At 38.0% G+C, this 17559-nt stretch overlaps 1 long non-coding RNA gene across 1 annotated transcript in view; it reads left to right on the top strand.

The window, feature by feature from the left end:
- The window catches only part of LOC129011183 (uncharacterized), a 47545-nt gene extending 45815 nt beyond the window's left edge, over positions 1-1730 (top strand). The window contains exon 3 of the long non-coding RNA XR_008493265.2: positions 1131-1730. This is a non-coding gene — a long non-coding RNA (uncharacterized LOC129011183). The remainder of the gene's footprint in view (positions 1-1130) is intronic.
- Positions 1731-17559: the final 15829 nt, after the last annotated feature.

The following is a 17559-nucleotide window of genomic DNA, read 5'->3' as shown; positions in this document are numbered from 1 at the left end:
GCTACTTGGAAGATTGAGGCAGGGGGATGGCTTGAGCCCAGGAGTTTGAGGCTACGGTGAGCTATGATCATGCCTTGGTACTCTGGTGTGGGAGACAGAGTGAGACCCAGTCTCTTAAAAAAAGTATTACTTTTTATTATGATATCATTGCCAGTTATCATCTTCTCTGTGCTTTCCACTTGAAAGCTTCTTAAGGGAAAGGACTGCACTTGTCTTGCTCACTATTTTATTCTCAGTAATTAGCATGTTCTCCAGACACTTAATAAATATATTTTGAAAAACTGTAGAGTTATTGACTGCCAACTGTGTACCAAGCACTATTTTATGCACTGTGATTAAGAAGATGAATGATATAATCCTTTACCTCCTGTTGCTTAGAGCCTAGATTATTCCCAAATCTATCTTGTTCATCTTTAATTTTTCCTTGTGTTAGTTAAAACTCTTTCATGGGGCAGTGTTGGCTCAAGTGGCCAAATATTATAAAGGGCAGAGATAAAACTGGACCTAGGGGACAGCTGGAACCAGGTCACATGTGGTCAGGACTCTTTTCCCTCTTGTCTCCATCCACAGGTTGACTTCACCATCTCAGACTCATTTCCTCCTGAGTATGGAGTATGGGACACTCGGCGACAGCAGTTTTCAAGCTTACGTTATTCCAGTTTTATCACTTTCCATGGTTCCAACTTGAAAAATTGGGAGAAGTCCTCCAGTCGGCTCAGCTCTTGTGAAGTGTTCTTCTTTGGGCCAATTACCGTAGAGGAAGGCACTAGGATAATTTTAATTTAGGTTTCCATTTCTACATCAATCACCACAGCGGAATCTGTAGGAGGATGGCAGCTTCCAATCTCAGCCATATGAATGGGGCATAGCCAGAAGGGGAGTGGATTCTCTTCTATGCAGATAAAATAATAGTTGTGTGTCCACTCCATTCCATTCTTCTCATATCCATAAACTCTTTCCCTGACTTTAAGTAACAAATGTTTATAAAATGCTCATTGAGCACAAAGCATTGTTCTAGGCTCTTAGATTAAGCTTTTAGACTTTGTATATCAAAATTCATTTTTAAAAGGAAGACATTTTTTCTCAATTCCTATAATAATAGCCTAATCTTTTCTGTGTTTCTTTTCCAGAGTTACAGCAAAGTGAAACTTCAAGAACTAGTTTTTTTTGGACCATCCCAGTGCACATGAATCAGGTGATTTTATCTTTTGTTCCTCTCCTTGCTATCCCTAATCTGTCAGGCAGTCCTAAATCTATACCATCAGGCTTGTTTGCTCTACTTCTCTATCCTTTTATCATGGTTCCATTAACTCACATCCAAGGATGTCAAGAGAATAAATAGCCCAATAAAACAAAAGAATATACTTCCAGATTTAAAAAGAAAGGAACATACAAGAAATACATAAATCATACTATATGACAATAGCCCAGAAGATTGCATGGAGGATCTTTGTGTTTCCTGTAGAAGAAAAGAAAAATGGAATTTCCATCTCTTGCATCAGCACTTGACAGCTGGAGTTATTGTTTACCACGCACCAAGAAAGGAGGGATATGCATCAGAAATCATTTTGGCTGAAATAAGCACAACTCCATGGAGGACGATGACACATTTTCTCTGGTGATCTTATAATTGGGGATGATGTAAACATGAGTCTAATCTGCATTTTTTTCTAAGAAATTCTGCATCATGAACATCTTCTCCTAATAAAACATGGTTCCTTACAACATGAGTTTGCATGACAACTTCTTACCACTTCATGTCACACTTATATAATGGAGACTCATGTCTCAATGAACGCTTTCCAGATAAACAGAAGGCACTTGTCCAAGAGTAATAAACACCTGCCATACAGGTTGCTAAGAGCTCAAATAAAGATAAATGTGTTGGCTTGACCCAAACGTTCTCTGGATCTCAAATTAATCTAATGTTATCAGACATTTGGCACTTTCTCTATCTCAACCAAAAAGACCAGTCTTTGATCATGATCTCATCACTCTTTTTCAAGAAGTAATTGTTATTTTTCTCCCTGGTGTTCACATGCTGCTTCAGTAGGGTACATCGTGATCTCCAAACGTAGCACCCAAACTCAAACAGAATATAATTCCCAGTCAAATCGAAAGTTTGCTTCTTGGAATTAATGTTAATGTAAGGCTAAGTCCAATATCAAGGGAGAATTTATTTTTTTAGGTTCTCTACATGACTTGATTTAGAAATTATATTAATATTTTAAAATATTTAGAAATTATATTAATATTTTAAAATGCGCTTTAAAGATTTCTTAATTTAGGCTTATAGTTTTACAGTTGAGGAAACTTAGACACAAGAAAGCCCTTCCCCAAGGTCACACAGATCTTAGTGACAGAGTGCTAACTTACACTAGAAGATAACTTTGTTTTACTTTAATTATGAAGAAATTGAAACTATTTAACTTCAAAATATGTTCTGTATATCTTAATATATTTAGTTATGACAAACAAAGAATTTTTTTATGTCAATGAAAGCTGTCTTGGCAAGTAGCCAGCAAGCTTATCTACCAGCTTTTATAGATTTAAAAGTTAGTAATTACCTTAACTTTCTAGGAAATAAAGATTTGGTATAGAAAACTCAGAGGGAAAAGTCAATGCAGAGAGGGAGAGAAAACACTTAAGAAGGTCACCAGCTGTGGATGCAGAAAACACCTGCCCCAATCTCCCCCATTAGATAAGAACAGACTAACACTATTATTATTATTACTATTACTAGTTTTATTCCATTTAATCTAACCTCTGATGTCCTCCCAGAGCAAGCTCCAAAACATGGTTTACAGCACTTAGGAAACTTTTTTTTTTTTTTCTGAGCAAACCCTTTCTGCTGTTGTCTGGAAGCCTGGAATTTGCAAACAGCAGCTTTCTGACAGCTGAAACTGTAAAGGAAGTTTTTCCTCTTCATTCCCACTGGAACCTAAACTGATCTGAAACAGGTGAGATGGGCTTACAGTAGAACAGAAGAGACCACTGGAATTGCACTGCATCTGCCTCAAACCCAGGAGTCCCAAGGGCTTTGGTATTGCTGTGTGCTTCCTGCAAACCCTCCCAGGAGTGCAGGCTTCCTTTGTTTACCATTTTAGCCAGCTGGTTATCTCTCTGTTTTCTAGTTGTGCCAACACCCTCCACAGGATTACCACACAATCTTACTGATTTTCCCAAACATCTGCCCATTTCATTTACTCGGAAGTGACAGCTCTCTAGCTGACTACATCTGCACTTCGGTTGTAGTCAAATGATCTTAAATGACTTTTTTTTTAAACTTTCTCCTCTTAAAACAGTTTATTTAACCATGCATTTATTTTACATCACAGTGAAATTTAAACAAAAGGAAATGCACTATTCTATATTCTGCAGGAGGCAGATTACAGAAATCATAAGTCCAGTGACAATGAAAAACAATCAATTCCAGTCTCATGCACATCATGGATGAATTCCCCAGACATAATGTTGAGCAAGAAGAGGGAGATGCAAAAGAGTACGTATTGAGTAATTCCATATTTGTGAAACTCAAAAGCAGCAAACCTAATCCGTGGAGATATAGGTCAGATACCGGTTGCCTTCAGCAGCGGTATCAACTGCACGTGGGTATGAGCAGGCTGCTGGTGACACCAAAAGATCTCTCTTGACCTGAATAGTGGCAAAATTAATTTATAGTTACATAAATATTCACATAGTTGTAGACTTTAGATTTTTGTACTTTACCATATATAAATGTATATATAGTCATGCTTTAATTTAATTTAATTTAATTTAATTAATTTAATTTTTTGAGACGGAGTCTTGCTCTGTGGTCCAGGCTGGAGTACAGTGGCACGATCTCGGCTCACTGCAACCTCCGCCTCCCAGGTTCAAGCAATTCTGTTGCCTCAGCCTCCCGAGTAGCTGGACTACAAGCGCCCACCACCACACCCAGGTAATTTTTGTGTATTTTAGTAGAGACGGTGTTTCACCATGTTGGCCAGGCTGGTCTTGAACTCCTGACCTCAGGTGATCTGCCCACCTCGGCTTCCCGAAATGCTAGGATTACAGGTGTGAGCAACCATCCCCGGCCAATAGTCATGCTTTAATTTTAAAAATTATAAAAACATGTTATATCACTACTTAAAAGTATAATCTTTTTATTATTTATTTATTTATTTTTTTTAAGATCCAGTGTTGTGCTCCAGTCATTGATTCACATAAGAAGCATTCCTTGGGGTTACCACCCATATCATCACAAATTTCCTTCTAAGGGTTCACAAGTCTATAGTCCTACTGTTTGTTGATGGAGGGGCTCACCTCTCTCTGCCAGCCTGGTTGCTCCACCAGGGGGAAAATCCTGCCAAGCTGCTCTTCAGGGAAGGTAGACTCCTCACACTTCTTCACTGGAGTCAGCTAGATCTTCCAATGTGGCTGTGATCTCTTGGTGTTTTTTCCTAGTTGGAATCATCGTCCAGATATCCAGGGTACCCACACACCTTTCACCCACAAGCATAATTTCTGAAAGCACTCCGAAATCATCTTTAAAATATCTTAAAACATTTTAAATATAACAGCATCATAATGGCAAAGAATACTGTGGTACATTCACAGTCATCAAAAAATAATATTAAAAATACAGGAGAGGGATCTCAACAACTACAGCAAGCTAACAGGCCATTTATTTTCCTGGGTTCATGTTCTTTATCAGTCCTTGTCTATAGTATAAATAATTTAAAATACATAGTATAAAACATTTTTACTTAACAATTGATCAAACATTTTTTGAAAAATTAGTTGCATTGATAAAGTGTTAAGTATCCTCATTTTGTACAATACTTGAGGTTTTCAGTTTTTTAGTATTGTAAAGAATAAATCTTCAGGAATACAACTTTCTTCATAGTTTCAGCACTGAGTGTGGTTTAATTCCCAGGGGCAGGATTACTGGATGGAAAGACTTGTACAGCTCACGGAAAGTATAGTCAAATTTGCTTCAGAAAAGAATTGTACTGATTTCTAAGCTTTAGAAAAGAATTGTACTGATTTCTAAGCTGCTAGTAATATGTAATTGTACCAATTTCATCAGTCTTGACAACGTTGAATGATACAATTTATTTAAAGAACAGATTTATTGAGATATTGTTCATGTATCACCCATATCCATTAGGAGCCACTCCCCATTTTCCTTTCCTCCCAGATCTTGGCAACCTCTATTTGCTTTCCATTTCCATGGATCTGCCTATTCACAGAAATGAAATCATGTAATATGTGACCTTTTATGACTGCCTTCTTTCACTGAGCCTAATATATTTTAAGTTCATCCATGTTGTAGCATGAGTTAATACTTCATTAATTTCCATGGCCAAATAATGCTGCATTGTATGGAGATACATTTGGTTCATTGATTCATCAGTTGATGGACATTTGAGATGCTTCCACTTTTGGCTATTATCTGCTATGAACATTTGTGTACAGTTTTTGTATGGACATGTCTCAAATTATTTTGGATATATAACCAGGAGTGGAATTTCTGGGTTATAGTAACTCACGTGACTTTAACTATTTCTGGGTTAACTATACCTCAGTAACTATAACTCTTTCTGGGTTAACTTCATGAGAAATTGCTAAACTTTTCCAAAACAGTTTCATTTTTTGCATTACTACCAGTAATGTATGAGAGCTCCAGTTTCTCCATATCCTTGTCGATATTTGTCTGTCCTTTTTGGTTATAACCATCCTCATACATGTGAAGTAGTATTTGAGTTGATTATGGTTTAATTTACATTTCCCTAATGATTCATGATGTTGAGCGTTTTTCCATGTGTTTATTGGCCATTTGTATATCTTTCTTGGCAAAATGTCTATCCAAATTCTTGTCCATGTTTAACCGAGTTATTTGTATTTTTATTGCTAAGTTGTAGGAGTTCTTAACATATTCTATATACAAGTCCTTTGTCAGGAACTTGATGTATGATTTGCAAGTATTTTCTCCCATTTCTGGCATTGTCTTCTTACTTACTTAATGATATCTTTTGAAGCACAAAAGTTTTAAATCTTGATGGAGTTCAATTTATTTATTTTTTTCTTTTTGTCATTTTTACTTTTGATGTCATATCTAAGAAACCATTTTCTACTCCTAGGTCACAAAGATTTATGCCTATGTTTTCTTCTAATATTCTTATAATTTTAACTGTTACACTTAGATCTATGAACCATTTTGAGTTAATTTTTGTGTGAGGTAGAGTCCAACTTTATTTTTTGTCATGTAGCTATCCAGCACCATTTGTTGAGAAGACTATTCTTCATTGAACTGCTTTGGGATTCTTGTCAAAAATCAGTTGCTGTAAGTATAAGATTTATTTCTGGATTCTGAATTTAATTCCTTTGATCTATATTTCTATCCTTATGCAATCTATCACATTGTCTTTATTACTGTAACTTTGTAGTAAACCTTGAAATCAAAAGGTGTGTGTCCTCCAAATTGGTTCTTTTTCAAGAATGTTTTGCCTATTCTGGGTTCTTTGAATTTCCATAGGAATTTTACAATCAACTTCTCAGTTTTTGCCCCTAAAAAGGCAACTTGAGGTTTTGATAGGCATTGTGTTGCATCTGCAGATTAATGTGAAGTGTATTGTCATCTTAATAATACTAAGTATTCCAATCCAGAAGCATGGGTTGTCTTTTCATTTATTAAGGTCTTCTTTAATTTTTTTCAATGACGTTTTCTGGTTTTCAGTGTACAAGTCTTGCACTTATTTTATTAAATTTATTCCTATGCATTTTATTTTTTTGATGCTTTCATAAATGTAATTGCTTTAATTTCATTTATAAATTTCTCACTTATAGTCTATATAAATACAATTGATGTTTATATGTTGCTCTTATAGCCAGCAACCTTGCTAAACTCATTTATTAGTTATCATAGTTTTTTGTGTCTTTCTTTAGATTTATGTCATCTGCAGTAGAGAGAGTTTCTTTTTTATTTCCAATCTGAATGTCTTTTATTTCATTTTCTTGCCTACTGGCTCTAACTAGTACCACTAGTACAATATCAAATAGAGCTGATGAGAGCAGATATTCTTATTCTTGATGTTAGGAAGAAGTCATTCTGTCTTTCACCATTAGTTTTGATGTTAGCTATGGGTTTTTGTAGATGGCCTTTATTAGGTTGAGATAATTCCCTTTTACTTTTAGTTCACTGTTTTTTTTTTTTTTTTTAAGAAAGGATGTTGTATTTTCTTCATGCTTTTCTATATTATTGAGAGATTGTGTGGGGTTTTTTTTCCCCTTCATTCTGTTTGTGTATGTGTGTATGTGTGTGTGTGTGTGTTTCTTTTTTTTTTTTCAAGATGAAATCTGGCTCTGTCACCTAGGCTGAAGTGCAGTGGCATGATCTCAGCTCACTGCAACCTCCATCTTCTGTTCAAGCAGTTCTTCTACCTCAGCCTCCCAAGTAGCTGGGACTACAGGTACGCACCACCATTCCCAGCAAATTGTTTTATATTTTTAGTGGAGGCGGGGTTTCACCATGTTGGCCAGGCTGGTCTCAAACTCCTAACCCCAAGTGATCCACCTGCCTCAGCCTTCCAAAGTGCTGGGATGAGCTACCACGCCCAACATGAGCTACAGGCATGAGCTACCACGCCCGACCCCCTTCATTCTGTTAATGTGGTCTATTACATTGGTTACCTGGGCTAAAGCCTGTTTGGTCATGATGTATAACCTGTTGCTGTTTTCTGTTTTGTTTTGGTTGTTGTTGTTTTTAGAGACAAGGTCTCTTTCTGTCACCCAGTCTAGAGTGTTGTGACACAATCATAGCTCACTACAGCCTCTACTCCTGGGCTCAAGTGATCCTCCTGTTTCAGCCTCCCAAGTAGCTAGGACTATAGGCACATGCCACTGCATCTGGCTAATTTTTTTATTTTTAGTAGAGACAAGGTCTTGCTATGCTGCCCGGGCTGGTCTTCAACTCCTAGGCTTAAGCAATCCTCCTGCCTTAGCCTCCCAAAGTGCTAAGATTACAGGCATGAGCCACCACACCCAGCCTGTAATCTTTTTTATATGTTACTAGATTTGGTTTGCTAGTATTTTGTTGAGGATTTTTGCATCTGTATTCAGAAGAAATATTGATCTGTAGTTTTCTTTTCTTATGATGTTTTTGTATGATTTTGGTATTACGATAATACTGGCCTCATAAAATGAGTTGGGAAGTATTTCCCCCTCTTCTTTTTTTTTTGGAGGAGTTTGTGAAGGATTAATGTTAATTATTCTTAAACATTTGGTGGAATTCACCAGAATATCATTTCTCTTACACATTAAAGTGGTGTAGGATATTAACACAATTATTTTAGCTTGTTTTTCTTTGATAACTAGCAAGGTTAAGCATTTTCCCATATGTTTGCTTGCTAATTATCTTCACTGATGTGTATTGTTTATTCATGTCCTTTGCTCATTTTCATATTGGGGTCTCAGTGTTTTTCTTATCAATTTTAATGAGCTCTTTAGAATAGTAACCCTCAGACCATTATGTTCTAATCTGGTAATTTTTTACTGTCCAGAAGTATTAATGTACTATAGGCATACAGAGGACAAGTCATGTTTTAAAGACACTTCTGTTTATAATTTTCTCGGCCAGGCGCGGTGGCTCACACTTGTAATCCCAGCACTTTGGGAGGCTGAGGTGGGTGGATCACTAGACGTCAGGAGTTCAAGACCAGCCTGGTCAACATGGTGAAACCTCGTCTCTACTGAAAATACAAAATAGTTAGCAGGGTGTTGTGGCACACACCTGTAATCCCAGCTACTTGGGAGGCTGAGATGGGAGAATTGTTTGAACCTGGTGTGGAAGAGGGGGTAGAGGTTGCAGTGAGCTGAGATCACGCCACTGCACTCCAGCCTGGGCAACAAAGCGAGACACTGTCTCAAAAAAAAAAAAAATTGTTTTTCTCACAGCTTTTATCCTGTTGGCATACAAAATTATTCCATATTTGGAGAGGGAAAAACAGGAGATCACAAATCTAATTAAAATACGTTTGTGTCTCTTGATGCCCAGACCAATTTTTAAAATTTATTTTATTGAATATTTTATCATTGTTACTACATCAAACTAGGTATATATGTCAGGCATACTCAAATCCATCAGGTTTTATTCTTCCTGTGACTTCTTGCTGTGGATTCCAGTCAGTGAGTTTGACTTACTGTGTATCATGCCTGAACACTTAGTTCAACATCTAATTCAACTTCCTCTTTTTCATTTCAGGAATATAACACAACAGGAATCAAAAATTTAACAAAGATGTATATTCAAAAACTGATTTTGTCCACTATGCTAATAAAGAGCCAATTGTATAAAAAACGCTTGATGACCCCACTCTAGAGTCAAGCATCTGTTTAAGAAGACCGGTTGGTATAAGCCCACAGGCCTATCACACAGGCCTATCACAGTGCCTGTACCTCCCCCATTAAAAATGTATCATTTGTGATTAGATCTGGAAAAGTCCTATTCCAAATATATTTTGTGTGGGTTATCATGTGTGTGAGGGTGAATGTGGGTATGTGATTTGAAATGCAAGAAAAGTAAATGAAACACACAGATGCACAATGGTGTATTTTTGCTAGCAGAGATTAGGAATCAAATTATTCTTAAAGTCTGTCTCAAGAAAGTAATTTAAACTGTGTGGTAAACAAGAGTTTTGTTGGCTCTTTGCACTGTCACCAGAAACAAAAACTGCCATTTGGGTTAGGAGATTTTTATCTCCTACTATGTTGTCACATTGGATGGGTACTGCACACAGTTGTACAACTTCTTCCCATTCCAGAACTATAGAGATAATGTCCGTGCAGACTATCTGGAGAGCAGAGAGAAAAGTTTACTTTGTTTTAGTCATTCTTAGGTTTTCCCTTCTTCTATTTTAATCCGTTCCTCCTGATTATAAATTGACACTGATCCTACACTTTAAAAATCGTCCCCACAAAATATGTTTCCATATGTATAACTTAACAAAGTATAGCTATCACCAGAAGCTTGCTAGACAGTATATTGAATACAATTCTCTTTCCCCCCAAGTTATCATTTTCATTTCACTGTTTGAACTAGACAGGCCTGCAGGCGCTATCATTTGTATCTACCTAATCCTAGTACAAGTCACCTAACCTCTCTGGGTCTCAGTTTTCCCATTCTTAGTGGGATAATTCTTCCCTTTTGAGGTTGCTGAAAGGGTCTGTCAATTTTTTTTTTTTTTTAAGTAAACATTAATGTGGAAAACGCAAACTTGGGGAAGGCAGAAAGATCACACACAAGGCTGTCACTTCACACTTGGAAGGTTGCACAGCGGCCGAGCAGAGGCGCTCCTCACTTCCCAGACGGCCGCAGCCAGCAGAGACGCTCCTCGCATCCCAGAAGTTGCAGGGGCCGGGCAGAGGCGCTCCTCACATCCCAGACAGTGGAGGGGGCTGAGCAGAGGCCGTCATCACTTCCCAGACGGTAGGGGGCCGGGCTGAGGCTCTCCTCACATCCCAGAGAGGGTGGCGGCCAGGCAGAGGCGCTTCTCACATCCCAGACGGGGCGGCGGCTGGGCAGAGGCGCTCCTCACTTCCCAGTCAGGGGTCTGCCAAACTTTTGCTCTCATGAAGCTCCAGTTGTAAGGCTACTTACTCGTAGTTAGATGAATATAACATGCCTATTCTCTTCCATCACAGCTGGATCCATGTTGACAGAATCGCTGGAAGATTGAGGAGTGGGAAGAAGTTTAAAACTGTTTCTGTATCCTTTCTCATTGTTATATCTTCCATGGATATTCCATCCCTTATTATATCCTAAGTCTTGACATAAATACTTAGATATCTGCTTCCTTTTTGTTGTTGTTGTTGTGGTTGTTTGAGATGGGGTCTCACTCTTATGCCCAGGCTGAAGTACAGTGGTGCAATCTCAGCTCATTGAAGCCTCAACCTCCTGATCTCAAGTGTTCTCCCACCTTAGCCTCCCAAGTAGCTGGGACTACAGATGGATGCCACCATGCCCAGCTAATTTTTGTGTATTTTATAGAGACAGGATTTTGCCATGTTGCCCAGGCTGGTCTCAAACTTCTGGGCTCAAGAGAGTCACCTGCTTTGGCCTTCCAAAGTGCTGGGATTACAAGTGTGAGCCACCATGTCCAGTCTTCTGCTTCCTTTTGAAGCAAGATTTTTAAGCTACCCCTTGAAAACTTTTCTCCAACCTTATCACTATTTATGTTTGACCTATTGCTAATGGAAATATTTTATCCAAAGTCCAGGAAAAATGTACACTTTACTCACCTTACTCATGTAATAACTCAAATTATGAAAATATCTACAGTCCTGACTAAGTGTATCGACACTAGAAATAATTGCAACTAGGTCATTGGAACTTGAAATAGATAAGCATTACTACTAGCAGAAGCCCAGAGAGCAGAAGCCAAGAGTTAGGTTTTCATACAAACTAAAGGCTTCTAAAAGCTTAACACAGGAAAGTGTTGATCAACTCTTTGCATCCAATGATATGGGTAAGTTTTATTCATCTAGGAAGTGAACACTGATGCAGTGAAGGAAGAAATTCCCTCCCTATAGACAACTTTCTCATCACCACTAAGCAGTAAAGCTGTTGATAAGAGTCAATGCTGTGTGTTCACATTATCTCTTTCTACAACCATAAGCCCTTCTCAGCATATCATCAAGAGCAGGAAAATGAAAACCTGAAAACAACTTGAAGAAAACGGAAGCACCTCATTTCTCATTACGGAGTTTAATTAACTGAAAAGTTTTCCCTGAGTTTGGTACAAACTCATTTGGCAGCAAAACCTGAGCTGATATAAGGCTGTTTAAAGACTTTATTTATCCGACTTAGTATGAATATTCATTCCTTTCTCTGCAGAAATAACAATGTGGTGATTACAGGGCACAGACCTGTTGGTGATGTTATATAATATATATCAGTACATTACAGAAGGTATATGCATTCAAGTACCTTTCTGAAAGCCAAGAATTCTGAATTCTAAAATATTTCTAGCCTTAAAGGTTTTTAGGAAGAAAGGATGAATTTATACTAGTTTTTCCTATTCAGGTTATATGGAATATTTCTACACACTTTTACTTTATATAGCCTTATACTTGGCCCATATTCCTGATCCTAGCCTCTTTCTTTATTTCTTTTTTCTTCTTTTTCAGGTGGAGTTTCGCTCTTTTTGCCTAGGCTGGAATGCAATGGCGTGATCCCAGCTCACCACAACCTCTGCCTCCTGGGTTCAAGCAATTCTCCTGCCTCAGCCTCCTGAGTAGCTGGGATTACAGGCATGCGCCACCACACCCAGCTAATTTTTTTTGTATTTTTGGTAGAGACAGGGTTTCTCCGTGTTGGTAAAGCTGGTCTTGAACTCCCTACCTCAGGTGGTCTGCCCGCCTCGGCCTCCCAAAGTGCTGGGATTACAGGCGTGAGCCCCCATGCCTGGCCGATCCTAGTTTCTTAATTTGTATCCTTAGTGTATCTCATCTTAATCAGAGTACTAGGTAATTAATAATAGTTAACCATTTAAAATGATAATATGTATATTATCATATATGTATATTCATGTGTATACAAATACACACATAGCTGCTACAACAAATACCTTGAATTTGGTAAGCACAATTGATAATGGATACTTTCACTCAACTCTCAACAACACTTTCTCAACAACAAAGCTTTCATCAAGAGCCCAGGCTGCCAGCAGGTAGGAAAGTGAACCACTGAAATATCGTTTGGTTTTAAAGAGGCTATCTCTAGGCAGAGAACTCATGGATCATTCTTCCAATTGCTGAAAGTTTTAGAGGAGCCTAATATTCATACTGAAAATTAAGTTATCAAAATATTGTTTAAAGAGCTTATATGTGGCATCTATATCTATGCAGAGCACTGTAAGCATTTCTTGATTGTGTTGCAGGAGTATCTTAGGTTTCTATTATGGTTTTTCAAAGAGCTGTAGTATATAGTCTCTATATTTGATTTTACATGATGGGATGGTAATAGTCACATCAAGAGTTGTTTTGAGAATTAAATAGCACATTAAATGTCAAGCCCACTGCATTCCATTTGGTATCACTGTGCATTATTATCCCCAGTTTTCAGATGGGGCCCAGAAATTGTAGGTAGCTTGCCCAAGGTTACATGACTAGTAAGTTGGAAAACTGACACTTGATCTCATTTTGCTGTCAACAATTGTTGTTCAGTGTTATTGACATACTATTTCACTATCTAAAATAAATGATGGTACCTTTTACCATAGCTTTTTGTAAGATGGAAATAACTCTGCTGTTTTTACTGATTATTCAAATAGTACACGCTTAGTGTAAGGACAATAGCACAGATCTAAAATTGAATCAATACAAAAAAAAAAAGTACACAGAGAAATCTCTTATTCAATCACCCAGAGAGAGCCATGTCTGAATAGGAATATAAACTTTAAGACATTTTTCTAGCTGGGTATGGTGGCCTGCACCTGTAGTTCCAGCTACTTGAGACACTGAGGCAGTAGGATCACTTGAGCTCAGGAATTCAAGGCCAGCCTGAACAACATAGTGAGACCTTACCTATAAACAAATAAATAAATAAGGCACTTTTCCATGCATAAACACATGTAAATACAATATAACAATTTGAATATAATAATGACATGTTTTATAATGTGGTTCTTTCATATAATAATATATTGTAGACACCTTTCCATATCAACACATAGATATTTTGTTTATGCATTTCAAAGTAGTTACTAAGATGCACAAAAATGTACCTTTCTAAAATGCTACTTAATTTATTCTTAAGATCCACAACTGTAGAAAAGTCAATCTGGCCAATTCATGGTCAACTCAGTCACTCCTTTGTTTTCTTGGTTACTCTGGTTTGACCTAATCTCAACACTTCAGGATTTTTTTCTGTCTCACTTCTCTGTCCCTTCACCTAGGATGATTTTTCAGTAATCAGACAAGAGCTAAAAATCATCTGGACAGCAAAGAGGCTAAAGTCCTTTGGACAATGGCCTCTACACTTGCTACATCTGCGAAGAGGCTGGAATCATTCCTTGACATCTGCCTGTCAGATTCTTCATTCTTCATCCTCCTTATTCCAAATACAAGGCCTCTTCAAGTCTGCCCAACCAGTCCGTCTGTGCCCTCTCATCCAACACTAAATTGAAGATGTCCTTGGGACCATCTGCTGACACATTTAACACAGTCATTGCTATTCTACTGTTAGGGGTACCATGTGGTAGTATGCAGAATAATGACCCCCAAAGATGTTCAAAATCTCATTCACAGAACCTGTGAATGTACTATCTTACATGATAAAAGAGACTTTGCAGATGTGATTAATTTAAAGATCTTGATATAGAGAGATTATACCGATTATCCTGGTGGGCCAAATGTAATCACAAGAGCCCTTATAAGAGGGAAGTAGGAGAGTCAGAAGCAGAAAGGGAGGTGTGATGATGGAAGCAGAGATAGAAAGATTCAAAGGTGCTATGCTGCTGGCTTTAGAGATGGAGGAAGGACTAAGGAGCCAAGAATAGAGGCAGCCTCTAGAAGCCAGAAAAGTCAAAGAACAGATCCTCCCTTTAAGCCTTCAGAAGGAATGCAGCTCTCTCACCTGTCTCGATGTTTAGCCCACTGAGACTGATTTTGGACTTCTGACCTCTAGAATTATAAGATAACAAATGTATGTTGTTTTAAATCACCAAGTTTCTGGTAGCTTGTTAAAGCAGCCATAGGAAACTAATATATTAATACATACTGAACAGGAAGTTTCTTTAAAAGTCCTGCAGTGTTCCTGGGCTATACCCAGAAAAGTAAAACACAGGTGCCTTCTCCATGAATGCTCCCCACCCAAACTCATTGGATTTCTATTGCTCCTACTCATCCCACCTTCAAAGCTTGGCCAAAAGGGCAGCAGAGAACTGTGTTTCTTCTCAGAGACCACCACCCACAGCCAACTCCATTACTCTAATCTCTGTGAAAAATAAACCTGTTTCTCTGTCCAGTAAGGGGAAAAAACTGGCCAGACATTATGCTTCCAAATCCACCATTCATTTCTAACATCTGAGGACTTTGGCTTTTAACATGCAAAGACAAATTTTTCAAACTAAACATCTTTCTCTTAAAAGGTTCAGCTCTGGCCCGGCGTGGTGGCTCACGCGTTTAATCCCAGCACTTTGGGAGCCTGAGGTGGGCAGATCACCTGGGGTTGGGAGTTCAAAACCAGCCTGGCCAACATGGTGAAACCCCATCCCTACTAAAAATACAAAAATTAGCTGGGTGTGATGGTGCACGCCTGTAATCCCAGCTACTTGGGAGGCTGAGGCAGAGAATTGCTTGAACCCAGGAGGCAGAGGTTGCAGTGAGCTGAGATTGGGCCATTGTACTCCAGCCTGGGCAACAGAGCAAGACTCTGTCTCAAAAAAAAAAAAAAAAAAGTTTGGCTCTTACAAATCTAAAGCTTATTAAGTTTAAAATTTTATTCCCAAGCACATATTTTCTCAGTTATATTTGTCCTCTTCTTGAGTCAAGAATGCATTAATTTAACAATAGGTGGGGAGAGAATGTGGGTTAATATTACTGCAGTTTAACTCTGTTCATATGGAACTCCAACAACACTTTTAATAACTATGGAATATTCTATTATATGAGTACTCTACTATCTATTTACCTAATTCCTTTTTGATGAACATTTCTATTATTGCCAAGCTTTTACCAATATAGATAATGCAGAACAGAATATTCTTGTATATACATTTTGGTCAAGTATATAATCACTTTTTAAAGGGGAAAGCCCTAGGAACAGATTTTTTAGGTTAAAGTGTATAGACTGTATAGACATATTTTATTTGTAATCTTACAGCCAAACTGCTTTTCTTTTTTTTTTTCTTAAATTGGTAAATAATAATTGTACATATTTATGGGGTACATATATTTCAGTGCATGTATACAACGTATACTGATCAACTGAGGATAAATATCTTTCTGACCACAATGAAATAAAACTAGAAATCAATACAAGAGGAACCTTGGAAACTACAAATGCAGACATACCTCTTTTTATTGTGTTTCACTTTATTGCACTTCATAGGTACTGCATGTTTTCCAAATTGAAGGTTTGTGGCAACTCTGTGTGAAGTCTATTGACGCCATCTTCCCAACAGCAGGTGCTCACTTTGTGTCTCTGTGTCACATTTTGGGAATTCTCATGATACTTCAGACTTTTTCATTTTCTATTATTAATGTTGTTTCATTATCTATTATGGTAATATGTGATCAGTGATCTTTGATGTTACTATTGTCATTGTTTTGGGGCACCACAAGTCATACGTACCCATATAAGATAGTGACCTTCATCAGTAAATGTTGCATGCGTTCTGACTGCTCCATTTAGGGGCCATTTCCCATCTCCCTCTCTCCTTGGGCCTCCCTAATCCTTGAGACACAGCAATATTAAAGTTAGGCCAATTAATAACCCACAATGGCCTCTAAGTGTTCAAGTGAAATGAAAAGTCACATGTCTCACACTTTAAATCAAAAGCTAGAAATGGGCCAGCTTGAGCAACACAGTGAGATGCTATCTCTACAAAAAATGAAAAAGTTAGCTGGGCATGGTGGTGCACACCTGTAGTCCTGGCTACTTAGGAGGCTGGGGTGAAAGAATTGCTTGAGCCTAGGAGTTCTAGCTTGGTGACAGAGTGACCCTCTCTCTCAAAAAAACAAAAAAAAAAAAAAAAAAGGAAAAGAATCCAGAAATGATTAAGTTTAGTGAGGAAGGCATGTCCAAAACTGAGACAGGCTGAAAGCTAGGCCTCTTGTGCCAATCAGCTAAGTGATGAATGCAAAGGAAAAGTGCTTAAGGAAGTTAAAAGTGCTACAAGTGCTACTCCAAGTAAACACACAAATGATAAAAAAGCAAAACAGCCTTATTGCTGATATGGAGAAAGTTTGGGTGGTCTGGATAAAAGATTAAACCTACCACAACACTCTCTTAAACCAAAGCCTAATCCAGAGCAAGGCCCTAACCCTCTTCAGTTATATGAAGCCTGAGAGAGGTGAGGAAGCTGCAGAAGAAAAGTTGGAACCTAGCAGAGGTTGGTTCATAAAATTTAAGGAAAGAAGCCATCTCCATAATATAAAAGTGCAAGGTGAAGCAAGCAGCAAATGCTGATGTAGAAGCTGCAGCGAGTTATCTAGAAGATCTAACCAAGATCATTGATGAGGGTGGCTACACTAAACAACAGATTTTCAGTGTAGATAAAGCAGCCTTATATTGGAAGAAGATGCCATCTAGGACTTTCATAGCTTGCAAGAAGTCAATGCCTGGCTTCAAAACTACAAAGGACAGACTGACTCCCTTTTTAGGGGCTAGTGGAGCTGGTTGCTTAAAACTGAAGCCAATGCCCATTTACCATTCTAAAAATCCTAGGGACCTTAAGAATTATGCTAAATCCTCTCTACCTGTGTTCCAGAAATGGAAAAACAAATCCTGGATGGCAGCACATCTGTTTAAGAATGCTTTACTGAATATTTTAAGCCCACTGCTGAGACCTGCTC

The sequence above is a fragment of the Pongo pygmaeus genome, chromosome 14 (assembly GCF_028885625.2).
Source record: "Pongo pygmaeus isolate AG05252 chromosome 14, NHGRI_mPonPyg2-v2.0_pri, whole genome shotgun sequence".
In the NCBI taxonomy this organism is placed as follows: Eukaryota; Metazoa; Chordata; class Mammalia; order Primates; family Hominidae; genus Pongo; species Pongo pygmaeus.
Note: the sequence above shows the minus strand (reverse complement) of the source record. Positions and strands in the feature narration are given on the sequence as shown.